Source organism: Argiope bruennichi, chromosome 6, assembly GCF_947563725.1.
Source record: "Argiope bruennichi chromosome 6, qqArgBrue1.1, whole genome shotgun sequence".
Classification (NCBI taxonomy): domain Eukaryota; kingdom Metazoa; phylum Arthropoda; class Arachnida; order Araneae; family Araneidae; genus Argiope; species Argiope bruennichi.
Genome location: NC_079156.1, coordinates 129,833,215 through 129,860,135, shown reverse-complemented (window position 1 = coordinate 129,860,135; position 26,921 = coordinate 129,833,215).

Genomic DNA, 26,921 nt, shown 5'->3' with positions numbered 1-26,921 from the left:
AAATGCATTTTCAACACGCTCAAAAGGAAATAATGAGGAAAAGGTTTCCCACATTGATTATTTAGAAATTCACTTTTGATTATTTAGAAATTCGCAATTAATCATTTTAAGCTTGGTTGTGGCTTATTCGTTTTCTCAAAGGTGCTAATTTTTCAAAAATAAATAGAGATATTTTTATCACACTAGTTTTGGGCAATTAAAGATTTATTTGAAGACCAAGAAAATGAAAACGCACCTCTTGAAAGTTTGCAAAAATAGTTTTCAAGAATTTCAAGAGGATGTTCGTCAGTATATATTGCATGCTTTCAGAGTGCTTCTGCAAATACTGTTCCGAAACCTAAGAGAGGATGAAGACTCTGGTAAGTGCATCTCTTTGTGAAAATATCGATATTTTCATCATATTTATCCTTTTTTTTAGTTTAAAGTTCATTGCACAATTCTTTGCAAATCATATCCACGGAAATTGCAACCACCGTGGCATCCAAATATGATGCTGTGACTTATAGATTTCCTTTGTAATGTGTTTTATTTTTCCCTTGAAAGATTTTTTCATTTATGGAGATTTTAGCCATTTTTATTTGTAATAATAAATTATGCATGAGTCAGCTTTTATGTGTTTGGATTCACTTCAACCTTCCTATGTATGGAGTTCAGTATTTGATGAATGACATGTGAAATTTATTTTATCACATATGAAATTTACATTATTACATGTGAACATGTGAAATTGGTGAATCCCTCACATATCACGTTATTTATCTGTGATATATTAATTTGTAGTTTTCTCTCTACCGTATAAATTTTTCCACATCTGTTACTTGATTTCTTATACACGTAGGTCTTGACTATCTCTTATAACCTGTACTGGTATTCAAATGTGCAAATACACTTTCTTAGGTGTTGTATAAATTTTTTTCTGAGCCAGCTAATCAGTAAACTAAAATTATTTTAGTTTAAAATTTGCAGAATTGTTGATATGGTCCTTCAAATAATTATTACTTCACAATATCACTTACATTTGGTTTCACTCTTGTGATTATTGAGGGAAATCAGATTTCAAACACGTTTCATTGAAATCAATTAGATTGCATAGATTAAAACGCTTTTATTCTATTTCCAACTAATATATATAACTTTAATAGTCATGTGCTGAAAAAAGTGGTGCAATAATTTGCGTTTTGTACCAGGGGCACGGAAAAAAAACTGCCACTTCAACAGCAATTTTTTTTTTTTTTTTTTTTGGCATTTATCGGCATCAGTGCTAATTCTATACCGTAGAACTAAAGATGAATAAAAATATTTAAGTTTAATATTTTTCATTTTTATCTTCAATTTAGAATACAATTCTAATACAAAACGCGAATACAATTTAGAATACAAAACTAAACGACCATTTAATAAATTAAAAATACATGTAAGCGAAAAAAAAGCTTTTCAAGATTTATGCTTGTCAGACTGGAAAATGCTAATGTTATAATCCAAGGAGCAAGAAAAAAATCCATTATAAATTCTATATGAATTTCACAAAAATAACGAAAGTTCTATTCTTTTATATTAAAAAGTCTGAAAGATATCGCTGTGGTGCAACGAAGCAGAAAAACATTTTTTTCAGCCGACCGACATAAATTAGAAGAATTACAAACAAATATAGCTGCATTAACGAAAAAATTTGATGAATTCTCTCGAAATACTAGATCACGCAGCAAATCTAGAGAATATGGAAGACGACCTAGATCGAAATCCAGATCAAATAGATAGGAATTTTATTGGTACCACCATAAATTTGGAAGGAATGTTAAAAAAATGCTTGAAACCATGTCAGTTTAAAACGGAAGATCCGGCAAACCAATAAGCCAATCGCTTGATGCGGCTAGCGATATTGGCGAGAAAAGTTACCGCTTATATTTATATGATAAATCAACCGGCAAGCAATTTTTAATAAACACGGGAGCTGATATATCTGTAATTACAGTAAATAAACAAAGAGATCGTAAAGCATCAGATTTTATTTTATTTGCCGCCAATGGCTCAAAAACTCAAACTTTTGGCACAAAAGCTCTAAAATTAGATCTTGGACTGTGTCGCCAATTTACTTAGTCATTCACAATAACAAATGTCTTATTGGAGCAGATTTTCTCAAAAATTTCGATTTATAAGTTGATTTAAAAAGGAAATGCCTTATTGATCCACTAATATCATTGTCCCCATTTGGTAAAATAGCTATATTTCCAAATTTTTCTCTCATTACGATAGCTTCTGCAACGTATGATTCATCAATATCTAATCTTTTTAATGAATTTAAAGAAATCACAAGGCCGAGTTGTTTGATTAAGGACCCTAAGCATCACATCATAACGAAAGGCCCTTCAGTCAGATCGAAAGTTCGTCGCCTCGCACCTGACAAGCTCAAGATAGCAAAAGAGGAATTCTCATATATGTTGGAGCAGGCAATTTGCAGACATTCAAGTAGTCCTTGGGCAAGTCCGTTCCATCTTGTACCAAAGAAAACAGGTGGTTAGAGACCTTGCGGGGTACTGACCGATTCCGCACTTACATGATTTTACTCAAAATTTATATGGATGTAAATTTTTTTCGACTCTTGATTTAGAAAGAGCCTACCATCAGATTCCAGTTGGACCATCTGATATAAAAAAAAACAGCCATTTGAACACCTTTCGGTTTATTTGAGCTCACAAGAATGACTTTCGGTTTGCGCAATGCAACCCAAACCTTTCAACGAATTCTTCATTCAGTGTTACGGGGCTTAGATTTTTGCTTCAGCTATCTTGATAATATTCTCAAGGATCGAAGGATGAAGCTTATCACTTTAATCACCTTAGGCAAGTTTTTCAACGCCTTCAAGATGCTGGACTGATATTAAAGGTTTCAAAAGGCAAATTCTCCCAAGCCGAAGTAATTTTTTTAAGTCACCGAATTTCTTCAAATGGTATCGAACCAACAAAAGAAAGAATAAAAGTTATCGAAGATTTCAAGTGTCCTGAAACAGTCAAACAATTAAGAAGATTTTGGGGAATTATCAATTTTTATAGAAGATTTATTCCTCAAGCAACTCAACATCAAGCGAGTTTGTACGATCATTTAAAAAGTAGCAAAAAGAATGATAATCGAATTCTCAAATGGACTGACGAAACTACAAAAGCCTTTACAACTTCAAAAGAATTATTGAAATCTGCAACATATTTAGCTCATCCTATACCATCTGCTAAACTTTCTCTCATGGCAGATGCCTCCGTTGTAGCATTAGGTGAAGTTGTGCAACAATTTGTAAATAATTATTGGCAACCACTTGGTTACTTTTCCGTAAGACTGACTCCAACGCAAAGGAATTATAGCACATATGATCGGGAACTGCTTGCTGCATATTCGTCAATTAAGCATTTTCGATACCTGCTAGAAGGTCGTGAATTTACTTTATTCACGGATCACAAACCGCTCGTTTATGAGTTTCGTCAAAATTTGGAAAAGGCATCTCCTCGTCAACGAAAGCATTTAGAATTCATTAGTCAGTTCACGTTAGAAATTCAACACATTTCTGGAAAAGATAATATCGTTGCTGATGCCTTATCTAGACTGGAGGAAATTAGAATTTCATCTCAAATTGATTACGAATCCATAGCCAAAGTTCAAGAAATAGATACGGAGTAAAAAGAAATAATTACATATCAAAACTCTTCATTTAAAATTGAAAAAATCCCAGTTTTTGGCTCCCAGTTTGGCACCCCAGTTATTGTGATGTTTCAACTAAAACTAAAATACCATTTATTCCGATCAACTTCAGGAAAATAGTATTCCATAGTGTTCGTGATCTATCACATCTCGGAATTAAAGCAACTGTAGGATTAACTTCATCGAAATTTGTTTGGCCATCCATCAACAAGGATATTAGCAATTGGGCAAAAAGTTTTTTAAAATGCCAAAAATCCAAAATAACTAAACATGTCCATACTCCATTACAAAGTTATCCTACTGTAAGCCAATCATTTCAAGAAATTAACCTAGATCTTATTGGTCCTTTGTCAACATCGGAAGGATTTTGGAATTGTCTTACAATAATTGACCGCTACACACGATGGGAAGAGGCTATTCCTCTACCTGACATCCGTGCAGAAACTGTAGCTGATGCTTTATCGAAAAATTGGATCGCCCGTTATGGCATTCAGACGGTAATTACAACAGACCAAGGTACTCAATTTGAATCTCAACTTTTCGAAGAACTTTCAAAGTTTTTTGGTTTTAAAAGAAATAGAACAACCGCATATCACCCACAAGCTAATGGTTGTATCGAACGTTGGCACCGTACACTGAAAGCCAGCATCATGTGCCATGAGAACTAAAGCTGGACAAAATCACTTCCAATTATTCTACTTGGTTTACGCTCAGTGTGGGGTGATGATTTTCAAGCCACCCCGGCTGAACTCCTGTATGGTGAAAATATAAAACTACCATGCGATTTTCTTCAGAATTCAAGCTTTCAACCACAATATGAATTGATCCAGGATTTAAAAAGCACTATAGAAAACCTAAAACCCGTTCCCTTTCATAATCATTCAAGCCAAAAAACATTTTTTTCAAGGATTTAAAAACTTCTTCATATGTATTTGTCCATACTGATAGTTCTCGTCGTAGTTTGCAACAACTTTATCATGGACCATACAAAGTTGAAAGGAGAACAGATAAAGTTTTCACTTTAAAAATAAATCAAAAAGATGTCAACGTTTCTGTAGACAGAATAAAGCCCTATTTCTCTGACAATTCCTTAGAACCTGATTTGATTTCCAAAATTCTAGTAACTGTAAAAAAGAATTCATTAGCTGTATCAAACACTGCAAATTCAGAAACTCCTTCGACCAAGAAAGTCACCAGCGACAAAGATTGAGATTTGCTGCTCCAAAACTAGTGACAAGATCTGGACGTCCAGTCCACATTCCCTCTCGTTACAAGTGACGTTTCTTCATCGTTCGAGTAGCTCACTGGGGGTGGGTATTGTGGTGTAACGAAGAAACAGAAAACATTTTAATATTGAACTTAGAAGTTGTGTAACAACTCAACTCTACCTTGTTTATTGGCTTGTATTCTAAAGATTTCAAATACGTTTTAGCGCTACCTCTGTTAATCTACGATAGTTATATTTAAACGTTTTAAATGTAAATTAAATGTAAATATTAAATGTTTATGTCGTCTTGCTAAGGATTGAATTATTTTAACAAGAACACGCAAAATGCATGACAGCACGACTTCTTCAGTTTCGCTTTAGTCATACCATATCGCTAAACGTGCAGAGAAAAATTTACCTTCATGAGAATGCAAAAATTAACACAAAAGAATTCTAAATTGTTATCAGAGAACGTCTTGTGCAGGAATAGGGCAGAGTTCCAACATTTTGTTTATAATAACGCTTTCTTCATTGCGAATTGTATTTGAATCATTCTCTCTCTCCTAATTTTCTTTGTGTCCAAGAGGCTTAGTTGTGTAATCCCCTGACCTGCCATTCCACTGTTGCAATCTTTGTCACAAGACAGCTATGATGGACATAGTCGAGATATCTTTTCTCGCATTTTTCTTGAAAATTGTTCCTCTTAGAAGTATAGTTGAGGTAAGAATTCCACCAAAAATTTCAACTTGAACGCTGCAATCACTTGAAAGAAACAGAGTATGATTTTTTAGGTTTAGATTCATATTTCTTTACGTTTATAACTTTCATTAAAACTTGAATTTATTTGACAATTTCAGAGTCATCCTAAAAATAATAAGTAAAAGAAACAATTGCAATATATAAAATAAAATGATTTTATTTTTAATGACTTAAAATTTTACAACTGTGTGTATATATGCGAAGCGTATATTCAAATCAAATTTATGAGTTAAGGAAGTAAATAACAGGCAAGGTTGTTTACCCCATAATTTCCACGTTTCCTGACCCAAAAAAAAAAAAACCCCAGCTTCTCATAATTTTTGCATGTAAAGGCGGAAGCGGACCTTTCTATCTGGAAAAAGGTCCAAAATTTGCAAAGCAATATTTTACCTTCATCATGAACAACATCTTTACGCTTTCTGTATTCGTTGTGTATAGGATCGATTCTAAAGTCATCAAGCAACAAGACGTCATGGCGCTTTTAAAAATGAAAATGAGAGTACAGTATATTTCGTTACATGCGCTTTAAGGCAATTTCACTCTTTCTGTTTCTTCATGTATGTTACACGAAGCTTTCATCGGATCGAACTTCTTTCACCTTCGTGAATGAAAGAAAAAAAATCACGCAAAACATATAATTAAAGAAGCAATGAAAATGATTTAAATGTCTGGACCAAAATATAATTTCCTTTATTGGAAATTAGACAAAAGAGCTTTTAAATATCTAAGATCCAGAATTCCTTTTTACGACTCTTAAATTTGTACACTTTTTCCGTCCAGTTTTTAAAATTTAAAACAGTGTAAGTGAATCTTTGTACCATAATATTTGTTGAAGTTATCCCGCCATATCGTCGAAATTTAACTTCGTTATTTTTAAATAAAATTCCAATTTCAATTTCTAAAAAACTGCCAGTTTAGATTTTCACAATTAGAAAATGTGCGAAATTTATTAAATTTCACTTGAGATGGTCTTGCCTGTAGAACGTCCACACACTCACGCGTCCGTCTTTGTTATGAGTAGAAATAAACATTGAGTTGCAATATTTCAAATGAGTCGTTGGTAGATGGCTTAATCTTAATGAAATCTCGAAAAAGCAAATTTTAATTATCATGTAACTAATACTATTTCCGTGACTTTAATCAGTTACTCTTAACGTTGGTTATGACTCTTTGAAATTTTTACTATTCCCCCAGAAATGTGACTTTTAGTTTTGATAGGAAACTGATTAAGCCATAAAACTCCTGCAACATCCTTGCTGAATAGATACACCTTCACAAAAGATGTAAAGACAACATGAAGTTCATTCGTCTTTGCCGTTTTATATGTACTAAGGAACGCAATTTATGAACTTCTAACCTATTGACGTTAAGTGCTGCAATGTTCGAAACATACAAAACCCAAATTCTCTTGATGTCATTATTACTTTCCCTCAATTTTTGTTATCAGTTGCAAAATTATATATTTTTAAAATCTGTAAGAAATAAATTCTCATTTGTGAAATTCTTCTCATGAAATAGAATTGTGCTTCGAACCATCCTTCATAATTTTTGGGGGAAAATTAGAAGCACGCGTTTACAGCATTGAACACATATAATTTTCACTTATTTGACACAAATTATAATTGGAGGGCTCAGAAAAATGCATCGCCCTACGCATCAATAATATTCATTGATTTTAGTCACAATAAGAACGGATATTTTTAAATAATGTATCATATCATATACATATACTATGTATATTACCTATTACGAATGAAAATTAGTTATTAATATCGAAATTATTTATGGTCATTGCAAGTTTGGAAGAAAGAAAGAAAGTTGAAATAGAGGGAAAATTGCTTTTTTTTGGGGGGGGGGCACCTGAAAATGAAAATTTCATTTTCTTTAATAAGAACCCAATGTTAAGACAGTGGACAAAGTTATTTGTTCCGATTCATTGAAAGTTGATTTTTTTACAATCACTCATGCTTGATATATCAATGTTGAAGCTACCAAAATGAAGATTTAATGATAATTATCTGTAAATTCAAAGAACTTTGATAGAGCTGATAATGGTTATATGAATATAATAGGCTTGAAACGCACTAGTTGGACAATCTCAAATTTTTCTTCTGTTTTCTTGTTGTTGACAGTTTGAGATTTCGAGGGTCAGATTTATTTTAATAGATTACATCGCCAAAGTACACTGAGACGCTTATGATTCATTTCATGACTTTTTCCGAAAGTACTGTAAGTATAATGAATATAAATTAATTTAAATTGATTTAACATCTTCGATAGTTTATATGCGATATTCCATGAAAATCTATCTATTTTATTCAAAAATGTAAAAATGCTTTGTATTGGAACAGTTGGGAATAAAAATTTTAATCATTTCAAAATTCACAAAAATTCTGAAATTTGAAATGTGCAATGTACTTTTTAAATATATGTCTTTTCCATAATCTGAAGTCATAAAAGTTTTGTAACTACTTTTATTAAATTTACTGATTTCAAATTTGAAAGTGTATCTTTTTTATGTTTATTTTTCAGGTATTTTTGCTTTTGATTTTGATTCAGTGGACAAGAGCCGCTCCTGTGAAAGACGATGGCGGCTCGTCCTTAACGTATCGATGTAACTGCAGAGGGTCTTATGATGACGGTTATCCAGATGATGATGACTATGGAGTAGACTATGATGGCATCCGATTGGGAACGGGCAAGCACCCAGGTGCTTCAAAACGTGGTTGTATTAGAGGCATAGTGGTTATTCCAATTCCCGGACCTGCCCCGAAACCACCAGGTCAGAGACCACCAGGACCAAGCCCACCAGGCCCGAAACCACCAGGCAACAAGGGATGTTCTCCTGGATGGAAACCAGGACCAGTTCCGGTCCACCCTGGTGGAAATTTATATCCACCTGATTGGTATCCGCAGCCAGATCTTTGGATTAATCCACATGAATTTTATCCAAATCCAAATTATCCAAGTCCATAAGGTGGGTATCCGAATCCAAATTATTGGTATCCGAATCCTCAGAGCGACCATCCGAAACTAAGTAGACCTTCAGGTGGAAGGAGGGTTCCTATTGTACCACTTCCATTTCCGCCGCCCAGTCGGGTAAATAAATAATCATTTCAGATACATTTCATGATAAACTCATTTCTTAACGAACTACAGAAAGCGGTAATAGAAAAAGAAATACAACCAAGAAAAAAAACATGAAGTGAGCCAGGTATTAAGAAAAACGTCGCGTGGGATCATGATGGAGAAATAAAGATCTGCATCGGGTTTTCGTGAAGCGGAATTCCGAATAATGATACAAAGCAGTGGTCAGGCAGATGAAGAAATGATCCTGGTCTAATTGCCATATAACTAAAAACGTGAAAAACACAAATTACATGGAATTTTCAAATATTAGGAACGCACTGTTTTTTTACATTGAAATAAAAAAAATAATATCTAATCAGTTTAATCATAATTAAAGTTGAAATTAAAATATATTTTAATAATAATATTTTATTTAAGACTTTATATAGTATTCCACTTCATAGTCTTACTAATTATTTATTTTTAATACTAATTATTTATTTTTAATATTACGTTTCTTTGAAATCATCTGTTTTCTTATGTTTATTTCACAGAATTAAGTATTTTTATACGTAACTAAGAATATATGAATGAAAAATTGCGGTTAATTATTTCAAAAAATAATATCTTAGTCATTTTTTTCCGAAATACACAGAAGGTTAAAATATATATATTCTTTTTTTTTTTCTAAATAAAATGGCATCAAAAGAAAGAAAAAAAAATCACTAATTCACTTTTTGCAGGAAATTTCTGAAAATGGTTCCACTTTTTGCAGGAAATTTCTGAAAATGGTTCCACTTTTAACAATAATGCTTATTTCTGATTATGCGTTCCGTATGTTCGTCCCATTCGAGAAGAACATAAAGCTCATTTAAAAAGTGATCCGTCCTCCAGCTATGTAAATGATTAATTCCTTATTGCGTTTATTGTAAATTTCCTTATTATCCGTCAGCAAAAGCATAAATCAGACCCTAAAAATAAATCTTGCCTTTAACTACTTATGATCACCTCTTTGGAGATTTGTCCAGATGTTTTCTCTCTTCATGGACAAGAAACCAGACGGGTTTACAAGAAGATACGGCCATCCGGTACATAACGGCTATGTTTGCCTCATGGTTATTGGTTTCATACGATCGTCACTGTCATCGACATAAAAACAGAACCAGATAAAAGGATCTACTTTTAGCCTCTTTCTTGCGTCGATGCCTTGACACTAAACTATTTCATAAGTTCAGTAATCTCCATCACTATGAGCAAAAAATAATGGATTCCGCAAACGGTTATGTTTTTATCTATCACGGTGCCTTCAGGGGGTAAATTCCGTTTGATCTTTCGACAGCAGAAAAGACTGTACGTTTGGATAAATATTGTCTCAAAACAAAGAGCTTTCAGATAGTTTCAATTTCTTTAACCTACAGTTTTGAAACCAACAACATTATTTTCAGACAAATCTCGTAAGAGACAAAAAGATAAAAACAACATATAATCAGCAGTTATAAAAGCAGGACTTATCGTACACCAACACTTTATGTATATTTTGTTTTTTTAACAATAATCTGCAATTGTTTTTTAGAAAAAATCCCATATTTTGCCACTACGTCGAAAATTAAATACGCACTGTCTGTCTTTAAAGTCTATTTTTAAAGTCTATTTTTTTCTTGTCTTTAAAGTCTATTTTTAAAGTCTATTTTTTTCTTGTCTTTAAAGTCTATTTTTTCCCCTTAGCATCAGATATATATAAATATATATATGTATATATAGAGAGAGATAATGTAAACGCAATTCTGACATTTTGCTTCAGCATTTGATTGCGATATCGCTCTTTTTGCTGAAAATTCATATACGTGGGTCATTGTATGTGTAGGTGACACTGGTATATCATAACCAACTGTAGCTAAACTAAAGTTTTGTCAAGAAAAGAAACGTTTCAGCTTGGCGACAATTGCAATGTTTCTCTCTAATGGACAGCAACGAAATTTCAAAAATTTTATAATTGATTTTTGCTATTTCATTGTTCATCTTTAGAGGAGATGTGTATGCACTTATGACTAACGTGGTGGTGGTGGCGGCGGTGGCTTTGTTTGAAACTGTGAAAACCAACATTATCCTACTATTCTCCTTCGAATCCCTTTCCGTTTCAAGAAATCCGCACTCCGTCCTTACAAAGGCAATTGTGGAAGCCTCTAAAGTAAGTTTCACTATTTCAACGATATCACTTTGCTTCTTAAATTTTAATGTTTTTGTTTCGTAATTTGATGAGTATGAAAACATTTATGGGCTGAATATTATCTAAAAATTGATACACTTATATGATATAAAATTGCCAAACTTATACAAATTTACTTTGCAAAATTTGTTTAAAACAGCATACAGCTGAACCTTTAAATGAAAGATAAGATATTTAGCAGTAATTACTTCTTGGAAAGTGAAACTATAGTAAAAGAGTTTCCCATTAGAATTTAAACAAAATTTTTTTATCTAAATATGAAATGTTTTCTTAATTATTTATGAGCATATTAATTCCGAAAAAACATGAAATTGTTTTATGTATTCATAAAATTTCGGGTAATAATTGTAACTTTTAAAATACCATTCCAAAATTTCAGAAAATTAATTTTCAAGAGCCACCAGTCTTGTTTCAAATTTGATTCTAAATTTTTGCGAAAATAATTTTTTTTAATTTATTGTAAGGGAATCATTTCATAGAAACATCTACTGAGTTAAAACCTGAACGCGTTTCAACTCCGACGCAATATTAAATACAATATTTGAGATAGCATTGTCTTTTTTGTCATTGAGAATAAACTTTTAAAAATAGCATCTAAAGAGAAGAGAAAGGTACAAACAATATCATTCTAAGATGCTTCTCAGAAGAGGATAAAATCGTCTTTAAATCCTTAAAAGTGCAAAAAATCGAAATAGATTCTTCACTCTCTTCGTGGTGTTCTTTAGTTTTCATTTGCTGTTCGGGTGTATATTTCAATGAAAATATATTAATTTAGAATTTCAGAATACAATACTTGGTTTGTGGACTAAAATGACTACTCTTTATACATTTAGTGTTTGATTGTAATATATTCGAGAAAAATGATGCCATAACATTCATAAGAATGTTTTATGTTTAGAACTTAATTTTTTTTTAATTATTGGAAAGTCAGAAGGACATTAAAATTAGGTAGATGAGAAATTGGTGACAGAATGATTCTTGAAGCTTGTTTATCTGTCTTAACTCCGTCTCTGACCATTGTATGAGCCTCTGCATTTAATTAGTCATTTAATTAGTTAATTAATAACATTATATATATATATATATATATAATGTTATTAAAAGGACACATTTTTTGTAATTTGTGTTCTTTGAAAATTGAGACTAATATATATATATATATATCATAGGAGGTCATAAAGTTAAAAATTTAATATTAATTTTAGCTCAATCATGCGAGTTCTTTTAATATATATACAGTAATAAGTTACAACCTACTTGTTTTGTTGCAGCCGGTTATATAAAATAAATATCAATGTTATAAAAGCTCGTTCATAATTTTTATGAATTTATTAAAAGTAAAATTATTATGTAGTTATAAAAGGGTTATCAGTAAAAACATTTTTTTTTTATTTTATTCTAAAAGGCAACGGTTATTTTACTCTTAATGTTTTAAATGTTCCTAAGTTTTTTTGGAAAAAAGCTCAACTTTTTATTTCTTTTGAAGTTCATTTCATTTCTGTTTCAAATAACAAATCCTTTTTGTTCTGAGTTCCTACTAACTACTTGCAGCTTCAGTTCGAAATGTATGTCCTGCGGAACGTTTTGAATAATTTTTGCATCGCGGAATTTGTAGTTTCCCGTCGAAAACCCATTATTATGATAAAAGGGCATACAAAATTATATATTACAATGAAGAAAAAGGGTGTTTTTTAGAACTGCTTTATTAAATGTATGTATAATGACTGAATTTCTGTTTGCAAAGAGGAAATACTCTAATAATTTTTTTTTTATTGATTTCGCGAAATCCTATGTCTAAAACGTTTTCACTTGCCTATTTTCTTTGACATTAGACTACTTAATAATATTTTACATACTATTAAAAACATCTTTTAAGTGTTCAATTTTTTCGTGTTTAAGTGTTTAATTTTTTTTTTTTGTACAATTGTATCTTTTAGAATTGAATTTAAAGGTAGTTGTTTTTTAAACTCAATATAATTTATAGTAAAAGTTTCTATATTTAGAGCTTTAGACATAAAGGAATAAATGTGTTGTTTCCAAGTATTTAGTTTTTAAAAAATTGCGTTCAACTTCATTTTTATAATTTTAGCATATTCTGTCTTTTTTTCCCCACATACAAGCTTCGAACTCATACAATTAAAATATTACTATTAAGAAATAAAAAGAAGCTATTTTTGTGAGATTTATTTTAGCTTATACGTTCAAAAACATGATAATAGGTTTCACTTGTGACTGGTAGTGAAATCAACTTCATGTAATATCCTTGAAATGAATTTATGAATGAAATGTTTAAAATAAAAGGGGTTTTCAAATGAAAATGACACTCTGGGTATAAATGAAGACTTTATCCAAAGTATACACAATAGATCTGAGCACAAAGATCCCATTGATTAACGATCAGAAGGATTCCTTGTTCTCAGAATTCCTGTAGCCGTGACAAGACACAGTACTGACAGCGTCATTGAATTCACCACTCTAGTTGAAGCGCTTCGCTTTCAGAGGTTTTTTCAGAACCATTCACTCCGATGTGTATTGTTAGACACTCCGAAGACACTCCGAAGACTTCTCCATGATAACGCGCTTCCAGGATCACACACGCCGGACTTGCCAAGTTCAACTGTGAGCAGCTCGCCCATCCGCCTACGGTCCAGACATGTCGTCCTACGATTTTTATGTGTTTGGTCCCCTGAAAAAACATCTGAAAGGGAAGCGCTTCAACTTGGATGGCGAACTCAAGAACGCTGTGAAGGACTGGGTCACGTCACGGCCACAGGAATTCTGAGAACAAGGAATCCTTCGGCTCGTTAATCAATGGAATCGTTGCGCTCATGTCAATGGTGTATACTTTGAATAAAGTCTTCATTTATACCCACAGTGTCGTTTGATACCTTTTCATTTGAACATTCCATGTATTATTAACTGAATTTCCTTGCTTTCTTTGTTTCTTTTTAGGAAATTTTAACATTAGAAAGTTTTTTTAACATTTGCTTTTCGTTTACAGGTAATCTAAGGGAAAAATTATGCATATTTAAACGAATATAATTCTGTTTAACTACATTTAATATTGATGTACTAATAAAGTGCAAAATAAATCCGTTTCCAATTACTTATGTTGTTGTTTTTTTATTAGTTTAAGAACACATGACTCTATCAAGTCACCATATCTGGATAAACAATATCCATATCTCCTCCATGCAGAGCAAGACTAGTTTTAATTAATCAACAATTAATTTACAGTGCTGTTATTAATTATATAAGAAAAACGATGGTATGAAGTCGCTCATTTGCTTAATGTGTCTCGGCAAATAGCCTATGATGCAATTTATCGTTTCAAAGAGCTTGGCAATGATAGTCAAAGTCCAGGAAATGAATGAAAACGTATGGTGAATACTTTCAATAGACGTAAGGTTATCAAAAAGCGAGTTCAATAAAATTCGAGGATTTCCATGAGAAAGATCGGTTGAACTGAGAATAAGGGACAATCAGTCAACGAATGGCAAAAACAGAGCTTGGATTGAAGCTTTACAAGTTCCAAAAAGTTTAGCTTCTTATTGAAGAAAACAAACTCATACGGTTTCAAAGACGCCGAAATCTTTTGAGACGGGCCGCAAGTCAGGGCTGTGAGAGAATCTTTCTCACTAATGAGAAGCTCTTTACCGTCCAAAAGCTCATAACTCCTAGAATTATAGGAGCACTTCAGCAATGGTTGAACATCGCAAAAATCTAAAATCGGTCATGGTCTGGGATGGAATTTGAGCAAGCAGCAAGACATCTCTGTTTTTTGTGGTTGAGGGCGTTAAAAAAATCAAAAAGTGTACCAGCGTGATATTCAAGGAGTTTTATTTCCGTGGGCCAAAATGCACCTCAAAAATGTAAAATGGGAATTTCAATAAAATGCATCAACTCACAAGGTTAAAAAGACAGAAGAGTGGTTCAAGGCGCATTTTCCGGACGTTATATCATGTGGAGATTGGGCACAAGACTCGGCGAATCTCAATTCCATGATTACAGTGTATGGTCCATTTTGGAGTCTAGTGCTTGCACTAAATGACATAAAGGTTTGGACTTTCAAAAGCAATGGCTTTGGTGGAAATGGGATAGATTTAAGGTAGAAGATTTGTGGCCCATTGCTGAGAATTTCAGTAAGCATTTGCGCCTCTGCATCACTGTAAAAGGTGACCACTGTGAAACAAATGAAATTTATTTATTAGTAGAAGTCTACTTTTATTATTATTTGTTATATTTTGTTAATTTATTTGTTTTTAATCAAATTATATTAAAAATTGCATGTCCAGGTTTTTCTGCTGAACCCTGTATAACAAGCATTTCATTTATTCGAAAGAGAATGGAATAATTTAGGACAAAACTTTTGAAATACCCTTAGAAGATATTCAATCGTGCGATCTAGCCAGAATCAACGGAATCGGGCTGTCCGAAACTTGTATTTTTAGCCTTACCTTCACTTTTTTTTAGCTAGTAATATTGTAAGGTAATGAGCATGAAATTTCTGCTATAATGATAAGATACTACGAGGGAGCATGTAAAGATGCCTTTTTTTTTATTAAACCAAATTTGACTCAGAATTAAAATAACACATATAAGCAGACAGGGAGTCAGTCTGGTGACGAATTTGATACAGATCTTTTCTTCAAATGCTAAAAATGTGAATCAATTTTATCCCAATATTTTGGGTTTTGTAAGGATGGAGGTTCACTTGACATAAACAGATAAACTTCATTTGAAAGATTTTCCGTTCGAAATTTAATAGAAATCTACATATATGTTTAAAGACTTTATATCGAATTTAATAGAAATCTACAGATATGTTTAAAGACTGTATACCGAACTTAATAGAAATCTACAGATATGTTTAAAGACTTTATATCGAATTTAATAGAAATCTACATATATGTTTAAAGACTTTATATCGAATTTAATAGAAATCTACAGATATGTTTAAAGACTTTATATCGAATTTAATAGAAATCTACAGATATGTTTAAAGACTGTATACCGAACTTAATAGAAATCTACAGATATGTTTAAAGACTTTATATCGAATTTAATAGAAATCTACAGATATGTTTAAAGACTGTATACCGAACTTAATAGAAATCTACAGATATGTTTAAAGACTTTATATCGAATTTAATAGAAATCTACAGATATGTTTAAAGACTGTATACCGAACTTAATAGAAATCTACAGATATGTTTAAAGACTTTATATCGAATTTAATAGAAATCTACAGATATGTTTAAAGACTGTATACCGAACTTAATAGAAATCTACAGATATGTTTAAAGACTTTATATCGAATTTAATAGAAATCTACAGATATGTTTAAAGACTGTATACCGAACTTAATAGAAATCTACAGATATGTTTAAAGACTTTATATCGAATTTAATAGAAATCTACAGATATGTTTAAAGACTGTATACCGAACTTAATAGAAATCTACAGATATGTTTAAAGACTTTATATCGAATTTAATAGAAATCTACAGATATGTTTAAAGACTGTATACCGAACTTAATAGAAATCTACAGATATGTTTAAAGACTTTATATCGAATTTAATAGAAATCTACAGATATGTTTAAAGACTGTATACCGAACTTAATAGAAATCTACAGATATGTTTAAAGACTTTATATCGAATTTAATAGAAATCTACAGATATGTTTAAAGACTTTATATCGAATTTAATAGAAATCTACAGATATGTTTAAAGACTTTATATCGAATTTAATAGAAATCTACAGATATGTTTAAAGACTTTATATCGAATTTAATAGAAATCTACAGATATGTTTAAAGACTGTATGCCGAATTTCATCCGTGAAACTGAAAGCGTTTTAAAGGTATCATTATCCCTGACAGAAAAACCTTCTACACAACTGTATTCTCTGGTTTGAAAAAAGTATAAAATTTAGGAATTCGTCAAAATCTCGAAGTAGAATTTCTTGAATATAGAGTCTCCTTGAATATTTTGCACATAAGAATGTGAAAACTGCCAGTAATAAATTCCAGGATTTCTGCGAATGTTTTTAAATAAAAAAATAATAATAATAGGTATCCCTTTGTTGGGCAACGTGAAAACTTTGAACTATTCCACCGCTATTTTTTTTTCTTACAAATTTCTAATTTATTATCACGTGATAACATAATGTTGTTTTGGCTGGAGGTTTTTGAAGCCTCAAAATGCGTCGGCAACAAATTAATGAAGCCTCAAAATGCGTATGCAAATTGGCGATTTATCGCTTTTGAGGCATAAGTTTTTCGCTTTTAGGGTTATTAGAAAATAATGTGAAAGGTTGTCACATTTGGCGATGTATCGCAAACTTAAGTTACAACTTGATTTCCAAATTATTCATTCGCTGAATTCTTACGAATTGTCTTAATTAATTTAAGACATTAACCAGTTTAACCGGTTTGAAACAATCATGAGACTATCAGATTACGCATGCGTCTATTTGGAAAAACGATGAGTTTTTTTCATCTCGAAATCGGTCGATATATATATATATTGTTACGGATTTTCCTCACCGCAGGGTTCTTTTGATAGTGGGTGTATGGTGTAAAGACACGATCAGCAGGCCTCAGTAGAACACAACAACGTTTATTTACACGAAGAGATTAACACAAAGAAGACGAATACACATATGACAAATACTTACAGCAGAGGCAAACACAGGACAGCACATAGTAGCACACTACAGCAGACAGTAGCCCACAAATTGTAATCGTCCACAGCACACGAAGCGGCCAGACAAAATTCAGCAGGAGAGGAGTTCATCGGAGCTTCGCTCTACGGTCTCTCCAAACGGCTGAACTTCTTGCTGTCTTACCTCGTTTTAGCTGCAGACTCACTACCTCTCACAACTGGCTACTACATACAATATACGACGCTGCCTTCACAATAGATACAGTATTCGACACACAGCAGTTCAATACTCGATCCACAAAACGCTGGTAATTCGCAGTTGCTTCGCTATTCTCTGGAAGACTAGTTACACTTGTCAGCGACACCGACTACTCATAACACTGCAGCTTGAGAGTGCGGGCCTTTTGTAGTTCTCAGGAGGCGGGACTAGAAGCTTCTAGAGCAATCAGGCGTATCTCGGTTCCTAATGGACGGATCGAAAAAATTCTCGGAATTTCGAGCATTATCAGTTTGTCTCCAAATGATCGCCAAGTTTATCGCCAAGCTCTGGGACCAACGGCTTTAGCATCCAACAGCATCCAATACAGATGACTGTAAAACGGTCTTTCTTATGATGACATTATTCGCTCTGGGAAGCAAAATTATAGGTTTGTAACAATATATAGAGAGAAAGAGGGGGGAGATAGAGACCGATAGAGAAGTCTCGTGCTTGTTTCAAACCGGTTTAAACTGGTGAATGACTTAAATTAATTAAGACAAATAATGATTTAAAAAATAATAATATTTTATTTTAGTACGTTTCTTGACAAAGATTTTATTGGATTGAAGTAGTGATCGAAGCAAGCTTAAAATAAAACTTAAATCAATCGCTGAAATGGAAACAACCATTCTTATTCTTCAACATTTGTGAATAAAATCTGCAGTACTTATATAACAAATATTAAAAACTTATAAATGCAGTTAGTTATCGATGATTTTTAAAACTATCTTCTTCAGTGATTCTAATTTTAATTAAGAACAGACTATAAAGATTTAGACTATAAAATGTTTTCATTTATCATAATCTTAATTAAAATTCATTGTGGCTAGGCATGCAGGGTTATTCAAAACTTATAGTTCAAATTTCGTGGGGAGGTAGGGAATACCTCAGGAAATCGATTTCACATAGGAAAGTCTGTCAGCAAACGTTGTCTGCATGGACAGAATGGACAAGTGAAATGAGCTCAAGGAAATAGAAAAATTAAGTGGCAAGGAACGTGACTTTTATTCCAACAAGGTAAAGTACATTCATTACCAGTAGGTGCACAAAATTTTGACCATTTATACGAACACGGGATACACATCGTCGTTGCATCGATTCTTAAATATTTTCAAAATGATGATATACCAGGCGTTTTTGAAAATGCTCGATGGTCAATGCAAAGGCAATGTGAATCCTGTATTAATGTGAATGGTAGTAATTTTTGAGCACCTATTGTGAACTTGTACTTTGCCTTGATGGAATAAAAGTCACAATCGTTACCACTTAACTTTACTGTTTCCTTTTGTTCGCTTGTCCATTTTGTCCATGAAAATGAAGTTTGTGGACATACTTTCCTATGTGAACTCGGTTTCTTGACGTATTCCCAGTTCCGCACGAAATTTGAACGATAAGTTTTGAATCACCCTGTATGTGGATGAAAGAAGGTTCCAGATCTCCTTTTAATTAACTCTGCCAAATTCAACAACATTTTGCACGCTTACTATTTAAGGCAAGAGAAAAAAATGTTAACTTTTCCAAATACAAAAAATTAAGTAAATATTCAATTAATCAAAAATTAACTAAAATTTTTCCATTTTTCAGTGGTTATTTCAGAGGGCGTTTTTCCTTCGAACTTACATACTATCATAAAATTAGAAATATTACCATTTCAATGGTACCAATTTCATTTTTGTGCAACTGTTTTCAATTGTCGCTTAAAAAATAAATAAATAAAAAGAAAGCCATTTTAATGCGGTAGATATTGAGATGAGGAAATATAAGTAACAGTCAGACTTTAATCTACTCTACGATTATTTTTTTAAATTTCTCTTTCATTTTATACATACCATTTGTCGTTTCTTTCAGTAACAATAAAATAGCAATTTAACGTTACATGAAAACAAAAATTAAATCATTTACCTAGCGTCAGACAGAAAAGATTTTGTGATCAAATAAGGACGTTTAAGGGTGGCAACAGCTACGAATTATGAGAATTAACCCCAATTTCGACATTTCTGAAGTAACTGCAAAGAAATTACTTCAAAAAAATGTACAGGATAAGCTATAAATTCGTGCAAACTTAAAAAAAATCAAAAATTGCAGTTCTGTGGGAATCTGTTCAGAAGGTCTTTGGAATTTTTGTCATAAAAAAACTATCCAAAAAATGACCTATAAATGGTGGTCAGACATCAAACCTGAGACGATTTATGCAAATCAGGAAAGCTGTAAAACATAAGGCTGGAAATGGATCCGTCATTCGATTGCAATTACATGCTATCATTAAAAGATCGAGTATTAGAGTTAAACTTTTCTATGAGAACGGAAATTCGGTACAAGAGCTCTGTAAAGCACACCGAACTATTGAACAAGAGTTCTGTAAAGCACTCCAAAAGGTCTGCACGTTGAAAAGAATCAAGACTAATAAAAGCCATATTTCATTGAAAGGAATACTGAATTTAGTACATCGATTTAAGAAAACGGGGTATTTGGAGGATCGGTCACGAAATGTCCACCATCCGTCAATGTAGAGAGCGTTCCTGCTATGAAACTTGGGTGCCAAATTATCATGGCAAATTGGCACCCAAGATATTAATGAAGAATAGCAGTGCAAGTAAAGCTGAGAAAGTAACGGGGATTCTGGAAACGTCGATCCACCAATTATTCCAAAAGATTCCGATAAAAGACAAGCCTTTGAAACATGGACGTTTGCACAAATGCAAAGTGGCCACAATCGTTGCTGAACATTATGTATACAGATGAAGCCCCTTTTTCATTGCATAGTGACGATTCTTTCACTACTTTGACTGATGAATTGTTTACAATTTTGTTGATGCTTGTGGAACTTGTCATAGGCAAGCCCACTGACGAAGTCGGCGATTTTAAGCTAAAGTTTCAGCGTCTCTTGTTTCAGTAGAGCCGTCTAGATCCAAGAATACATCTTAGCTATTAATGCTTCATAGCCCTTTTTACGGAGCGGACATCAGTCATACTCTTCATTCACTCATCCACAAATTGTAATTTAAATCTGAATCAGAGAACGATCACCTCTGATCTATTACCCTCAGTGGTATTGTCTGGGTTTGGAGAACTTTGGGACTATGACAGATTTATATATGCACAGTCACCATGTAGAGAGTCTTCGGCCGGCGGGGTTAACTCACAATCCAAAGAACTCTTTACCAACCAGGTTATCTCGGCCTGTTTTGCAATTATGTTGACTCTTGAAACATTTTTCTTCCTAAAAAGCGCATTTATTGCTTTTTTTCAGATAGCATAAGCACTTTCAGAGACATCGTATCATTTTACCGTACCGTATCATTAGGACTCAATCACGGTTCCCGCCAGTATTGTTGTTGCGGCGGTGCAGTCATTCAAGTTTTTCAGGGGACCTTAAGGCAGGCAGAGTAACCTGTCTGTGATGATTACATTCATTAAGTTAAGTTAATCTCTTTATTAAGGATTTGCATGAATATTTCGGAGGAATCACACCAGTGACTTATAGATATTGTTAAGTGATGTTAATATACATTCCACAATAATATATATTTGAATTATCTTACGATATATATAAATTTTACTTCGTAGTTATCTTCTGGATTCCATCATAAAAATAAATATGAGCTGTTTGCCATTTCCAAATTATTATACGCTTCTTCGAAAATCATTTAGACTGATCTAAAAGGCAAATAGAAGAGAGCAGAACTGCAAAATTTTTCCAAAATATGCTTCTTGGACAAAAGGTGTTAGTGCAAATAATTTTTTTTCAAAATTTTAATTAGATTTTTAATTATAAATGAATCGAAATTTCTAAATTTTCCTCAATATTTTTGAATCATATTATCGCTTAAAAATAATTTTCATCCAAATTAAAATTAAAAGGGATCCATCTTTGCCAATACTATAGGGCCTCGTGGCAAGTTTTGGCTTCGGAACCGGGGGGGGGGGGGGAGATCAGGTTCGAGACCCGATTCCACAGAAGAATCTTCGTATTAGTGGGTCTGGTGCACGTTAAATCCGTCTAGAAACAACGTCCTCCCGCTGGTGTGGGATGGAAGCTTGGAGTGGGCGAGTGCCACCTCAAGTATCGTCCTCGTCATTTGACCGCTATTCAAAATAACGAGGTCCGTCTCAAATAGCCTTAGTGTTGCTTGAAAAACGGGACGTTAATATAACTAAATTTGAAAAAAATGTTTCATTGCTATATTTATTTTTCTAAACACATTATTCAAAAAAATTATATATGTTTTATATCAATTCTTTTATTATATTAGTTATTTTTCTGTTCCGACGACTTTGAGCATTGCGCTTAACCATTACTCTTATATAATTCAGAATAAATTTTTAAAATAGACAAATCAAGCTTAAATTATTATTATATTACTATATTTCCGACAAAAGGTTGGAATTTCCTTTATTATTATTATTATTATTTGAATTGACGTAATATCTATATGCTTCATTAACATTCAATTACAAAAATAAATAAACAGGATGCTTTGAAATAGGATATGAAGTATTTCTAATACACGTCTTTTATTCATAAAATCCCCAATTAAAATATTTTTTTTCTAGGCATTCATAAACAAAAAATGAAGATATGGGTTTCCAAGTTGCGTTGATTTTTAATTGGCTTAAATGTTAAGAAATTGGCTGCTAATCTTTCAAATCTTAATCGTAGTTTATCCTTATTTGCAATCGAACTATTTTTCCAAAGCAAATAAAAAAATTTCTGCACAATAGTTCCTGGTAATTAAAGTTTCACTTGAAGTTCTAAAAAATAACCGTAGCTCTTACAGGATTACGAAAATAATAATGTCTTCAAGGATTTGAAGCGGATATAGTTCAGTTTATAAAGTACGATTCTGAGTGTTTTTTCAATACAGATCTGAAACCTTGCGACAGGATGAAGACTTTGGTAAGTAGAACTTTCGGTTTGAAGAAACCTACTTTTTTTAAAAAAACTTTCTTGCAAGAAAAGTTTATATGGCTGTTTTATCTTGCCCGTATCCGCATAGATTTGAAATACCACATCAGGAATTTGTGATGCTGTCATTTCTAGTTTTAATCTAAAATATAAAAATGAATTTTTGTTTGTTCGTATTTTATGCTCTGCCGTACCGTTCCTCCGATTGCGATGAAACTTGGTTAACTTATTGCTTACATTTGCGCGAAGGTCATAGGCATAGTGCAAAATTAATCATTTATTTTGAACACAATAAAATATACAAGCAAATCGTTTCATACTTTTCTGTTATTCACTAATTTATTAAAATAGACAACTGACAAAAGACAACGAGTAAACGGCACATGTCATTTGGAGGTAATTGCACAGATATCAAACAAAATTAAATTATTATCATCGATTCCAATCAACGTGAGTGAAATGAAATCAAAAACATTTAGTGCAAGCTCTATATTTTTTCTTTTCGTTAATGAATAGTCATCTACACAAGATATTGTCATTTAACGTGCACAATATTTTGGCTGCGGCGAACTGCACATATATTCAGAGTTTATATCACATATACAAAATATAATTATTATTATCGATGCCGAGCAAGTAAGTTATATATAATGGAAATTTCTAGGGCAAACAGTAATTTTTCTATTTATTTAGTGAATTGTGAAACGACATTTTGGTTATACAAGCGTATATCTTGTTCATAGCTTCGTCAAAAAATATGCCTCCCAAACATTCGTCACTTAGTATATCTACCCGCACAGCGTGTAGAAATCAGCAAATTCGAGCATCTCAAACAAACGAGGAACGGCAAACGAGCAATGACGCTGATCGTTTACGAATTGCAAATTCATGTGCTTCAGATTCTCAAGATTAACATACGACATGCGGGAAGAATCGAGGCAACTATTCTTAACGGAAAGTCGAATGGAGAAGATGTGCTCATTCCACGCATTCCCATTATTCCCACCAATATGCCTTTTGATTTCAAACGACTGCAATTCCACATTAGATTTTCATTCTCGATAACCATCAACAAGGCGTAAGGTCAATCACTTCAAGTGTGCGGATTGAACCTAGAAAATCCATGTTTTTCACAGGGCCTATTGTATATTGGATGTTCCGAGTAGCACAGCCAATAAATTAATTGGTTTTTTGCTGAAGACGGAAAAACAAAAAAATATTGTCTACCCTAAAGCCTTCAAATAATAAAGTAAAAATTAAAAAATAGAATAAATATTATTTATACTTCTCTTTTATGTATCATTCAATTTCAATGAATGTATCCATTGTCGACAAGAAAATAAATATTATTCTTTCTATCGTTCCTAATTAAACAAGACAGCCATTTCAAATTTCAAACGATATTTCCAAAATTATTCCTTCTGCGGCAGCAATTCGTTGGGTACCAGCTAGTTTTAACATAAAAAAAAAAGTCAAAGAAGGGGAAAAAAAAAAAAGAAATGTAAAAATCAATGGGATCATAATTCATAAAAATATAACTGTCCTAGTTTTTTAAGTAGTGCAATATCTCCTTCAAGTGTAGAATTGTGTTTTCTACGATGCCTTATCATTTTTTTAAAATTCAAGTTCATGTAAAAACTGATTTTTTTTAATATAATAATACCCTTTAATTCATTCCCTTTCGAAATTTTTAATTTGTTCATTCAAATAATTACTACTTACAACTAGAAATTATATTTGATTTCCCTCTATAGATGAATTGAGTTGATTCAGTTTTCAAATACGTTTCATTGACAATCATGAGATTATACATGAAAATACAAGTATTTGTCATCATTATCACAATTGCATCGAAATGAAATAATTTTTAAAAGACAAATGCGTCTGTATTTGTAGAAAAATAGTAGAAATCCATTCAATTTAAAAAAACAATCATTTTAGTGCAATAATAAAAATATTACGAAGCTATTTTTTTTTTAATTTCTTCCTTTTAAATTCAAGAAAATAGTCTTAATTTCCTTTTTCAGGTGCTCTTGCTATTGGTTTTAGTGTATCGGTCAGAAGCCGTTCCTCTTAAAGAGGATGGTGAAACATCTCTGATGTACCGGTGTAACTGTGGCGGGGGCTATGAAACTGACTACGACCAGTACTCCGACCATGGTTTAGATGAATACTCCGATTACTATTTCGAGGACGATTATCCAAGTGGTTCTGACTTAATTGCTATTATTGAAGGTCTCCTTAATCCTGGTCGTCCTGGTCCGCCGGTAATGTATTCATTTTGCACACATTTCAAGAAAAACTATTTCTGTGATGTATTGTCTTTAAGCAATATGTGTGTGTGTGTGTGTAATATCTGAATTAGATACACAGATAGATAGATATATTAATTTTACCCATATTAACTTAATTCCAAAATATCATTTTATTTCCTGATCCAATTCCACCCTTTTTTATTTAATTAACGCTAAACGATTTCTGTAAAACTGCTAAAAACCAGACTTTCATAAGTGACGGCATAAAAATCTGTCAAACTAAGCTATTTTTTTTAAAGATATCTGAATATTCCTTACCTAAATCGACACGTGCAAAGAAATCTATATGATAATGTCGTGGTATATAATGATTGGGAAAAATATTTCTGTTGTTTTTGTTTTCGCTCTTGTGTCGTTCTGCAAATTGACGTACCTCCCCGCTTCTTGCTTATACATAAATTATGCCTCCCGGGATGGAATAAAAGCGTTGTTTAAAAATTCAAAGCGAAGCGTCTATTCGACCATAAAACTGCTCAATATATATATATATATATATATATATATATATATATATATATATATATATATATATATATATATATATATATATATATATATATATATATATATATATATATATATTGTAATTTTTATCATAATTTAACCTATATTATTCTAAAATATTCTCTTATTTCTTGATGCAATTTAAATCGACACGTATAAAGAAATCCCTATCAGAATCTCACGGTACATAATCACTGGGGATAAATATTTCGCACTTTTGCTTTTGTGTCGCTTGTAAAAGGACGTCAGTTTCATCCTTGCTTCTTGTACATACATGATGTCGCCCGGGATGGAACAAAGCAAAGTTTTAAAATTACAAAAGTGTCTCCTCTCTTAGACCATGAAACTGCTCAAAAAATGTGTTCTACATTATATATACATAACACGCTAAAGTACGTGGCGCAGAAATCGATCCTATTACTTCCCGTCGGATGGCAACAATCAAATGTAAACAAAGAGTCAAAAAAACGTTCCAGATTGTTTATCGAATGTTTTTACAGCTGCAAAATGTTATTAGAAATTCTCGAGTGTAACCTAAAAATTCTATTCTGAAAGAGGTTAAAATATATAAAAGAATTCTCGATGTTAAATTCAAGCAACAAATAAAGTTTAATCGAGGGCGAAAATGCGTTTAACTGTCGCCACATAGATAAAAGCTTTGATTTTTTTCTATGGAAACTGTTCTTCATATCTTCCAAAATAATACCTAACAAAACATTTAATTTTTTAAAAATTTTAAAAAATGCCTTTTAAATAATATCTATTTTCTTTCCGTACATTTTCCCTTTCATATTTAAAATCATATTTAATTATATCTTTCCAACAAAACACACAATGTTGAGCTTTTAGCAGTGTTAAAATTGATATTAAAAAATTACTTTCTTTTGTACATTACCCCCGATGTAAAACTTTTGATTCTGCTTTTATTTCGTAACATAATTTTTTTATTTGCACTCTTGTAATTTGTAGCAGAGTGATTCAATTAAAATCATGTTTTACAATTGTAACAAACAATACATGACAATTTTTTTAAATATTCCATAATCATTTTATCCCATAAAAAAACCAATTGTCTGAACGATCGAGCTGGTTGTAAAAGCCGGCTAATATACATACATATGCTAACATATGTGGAACCGAAATCAATCTTATTACGTATTGCCGAATGGCAACGTTTTCAAATAAACAAATCATTATACGAATTTTCGGCAAATAGTTTGGAAGTTTTTATAGCTATATTTAATTCATATTTATGCCAGGTTTACACTCTAGCAGTTATAAAACAGCTAGTTAGTAACGCATGCAGAGAAAGATTGAAA